We start from the raw sequence: 2,791 nt of genomic DNA, 5'->3' as shown, positions 1-2,791 counted from the left end.
CATTAGGCCATCCCCGATGGGGATTGAATGGTGAAAAGTGATGATGTGGTCATCCAATTGATTAAACCCACCATTGCAGTCCAAATTTAATGAATGTGAGTTTAATGGGGATTGAACGGTGGTATGGATTATATATATATATATATATATATATATATATATATATATATATATATATATATATATATATATATATATATACACATTTAAAATATATTTATTTAATTTATTTTATACAACCAACTTATTTATTATATTTTGATTTTTTTTATTTATCATTTAAACTATTTTGTGTTCAATAATATTAAGTCAATTAAAATGATATATTTTAATTTTGTAAGTAATTAAATTTTGTTTTATAATTTACTTTTTAATTGTCCGAATAAAGAGTAGAAAAATATAAACAACCTTTTTGAATAAAAAATGTAACTTCTAATTTCGAATTATTTTAATATTTTAGTTTTATGTATTAATATTATTTAAATAAAAAATATAATAAAATGATGATGTGGTGATCCATTAAACTTTAATAGAGTTGAATGGAATGTCAAGTTTAATGAATAAAATGATAGTGTTAGTGGAATGTTGATGTGGCAATACATTAAGAGTTCAATGCATAGAAGATGGCCTTAGAGAAATTAGTGGTTTTACTACAAAATTTTAGAAATAACTATAAGACTGACTTTACATGAAAAATGTGACTAGTTTTCTGATTTCAACATCAACATACACATTCGAGGCCCATTGCATGATGGAGGTATGTTAATGTTTTTTTATAATTGATAAAGCCCAGAAACCAAAAGTTGAAATCGTCAACAGTCACTACCTCCACATAGTTATATAATGCCCTCTTTAAGTTCATGCTTTCTCTTACTCCTTTTATCTTTCCTAAAGGGATCGACACCTTATATTGCAAGTTTAGCAGCTCGTGTGTGGTAGAATAAGTTGTAAGGGACCTATCGCTACAAAATGCAAACCTTTTTGTAGACACATAAAGGATGCCTGCAATTGCACCTGCTGTAGTGTACAAGTAGCATTGGGAAGCCTGTAACAGTTTCTCTTCCTCTTTGATACTAAAGGTTTTCCTAAAGATTTTACTTGGAGTGCTGCCTTGTTGAATCATTTGGGGACCATGACTCAACTTTTTTTTCATAATTTCAATTAGCTTGGGACTTGAACTTGCTGCATATTAACAAAGATGAACAGTATAAGATCGACTGAAAGAGGTAGAACATGCATTTTGTGGTTTGTTATCTAGAGTGTAAAACTACCTTCTCTTTCGGTGCCATTGCTCTTGGAAGAAGAGGAAGAAAATGTGTGACAGGGTTCATAAGGTTTCGATAATAGTAATTTAATCCCTTATTAATTGATTTGATCGCAACTCCAGTATCATGTTTTGAGAATGATCTGAGATCCGTAGTTGATGTATGTTAGTTGTGATTCGGTTGCCTCAAAGGTATGATTTACTTTGTTTTGATCGTTTCTAGTACTTCTGAAGCTAAATGCGGTGAAGTTCATGGGTAATATGTTTTGATTTTTGAAGGAAGGCATTTATAGGCATATAAAGATGAAAGAATAGATTTTACAACTTTTAGTTGGATGAGTCATCCATGTCTCATGCATCCTCAGTGGCGGAGCCAATGGGTTAGTAGTGGGGTGCAAGGACCCCACTTAAATGTGGGTTCCACCAGGTATATACACAAACAATAAAAAAAAATTTGAATAGATGGTCCCATCTAAGAAAATCATGTGCACCCACTTTACCCCATTTGAAAGGTGAAAGGCGTATTATTTTTCTTTCTCTATTCAGTTTCAACAAAAGCACCCCCCTTCTTTCATCGTCCTTAAACCTAGCTGCTCATATGCACTGCTTCTGATGCCGTCCACAGAGATCAGAGACCGGAATGAGGTCGTTTTTCCGGGCTCTCTCTAAATCTGAAGTCTAAAAACAACCACAAAGCTAGGTATGCTATTTATTTTTGACATTTACTTTGTTAAAAACAAGAAAAATCCGAGTAATCGTAACAGATGTTTTCGAATCGATTTTGGGGTAATCTTTATCGGACCATTTTGGCTTGGTCATTTGACAAAATTTATGATAAGAATTCAATCTAAACTCAGGCATTCAATCAGGTTCCTTTTTCCATGATAAAATTGACTTGATTGTTTAAGAAATCCCTATTAAGATATGTAATATCTTTTAAGAAATTGCTAAAGTGATCAGCTGAAGATTGATGAATCTAATTAGATTCAGCTCTAAGCTTCAAGAGCATTGAATTGTGGGATTTGACTTTTGTGTTTGCTTGGGTCATTCGTTGTCTTGTTGCCGCCATTTCAATTTAATTGAAGTGTTCATCTCTTTACAAAAAAGTAGTGATCCATTGTCGATGTTTTCGTTTTTTAGGGTGACCTTGTTTTTGCATAGTTTAATAATTTGACTTGTAATCAGCCAACCACTCTATTGTTATGTGTTTTTTGTGATATAGGGTTTAATGTAGAGGCTTTATATTATCTTGTGTTTCTGCTTTCTTTTTGTTTAGTTTAAGGGGCATTTTGATGCTGATTTTATATTCTTGTTTAATGCTTATCTTATTGTTTAACACAATAACAAGGGGACAACGGCTTTACTGGTTGGAATAAACCAAAAAGCCAGACAAACTTAAGACTCATAAATAAGCAATAGTCAACGGTTAACGGTCAATGATCAATGGTCAACTGTGCACTCCACTTGATTTCCTCCGCCACTGTGCATCCTACGGGTAGTTAATTGGTCGTTGAGTCTTTTTTGGAC

The 2,791-nt window shown here is 32.6% G+C and overlaps 1 pseudogene; it reads right to left on the bottom strand.

The window, feature by feature from the left end:
- Positions 1 to 721: 721 nt before the first annotated feature.
- LOC145035334 (putative GEM-like protein 8 pseudogene) lies at positions 722 to 1,769 on the bottom strand (annotated as a pseudogene).
- Positions 1,770 to 2,791: the final 1,022 nt, after the last annotated feature.

The sequence above is a fragment of the Lactuca saligna genome, chromosome 3, assembly GCF_052625555.1.
Source record: "Lactuca saligna cultivar CGN05327 chromosome 3, ASM5262555v1, whole genome shotgun sequence".
NCBI lineage: Eukaryota > Viridiplantae > Streptophyta > Magnoliopsida > Asterales > Asteraceae > Lactuca > Lactuca saligna.
Note: the sequence above shows the minus strand (reverse complement) of the source record. Positions and strands in the feature narration are given on the sequence as shown.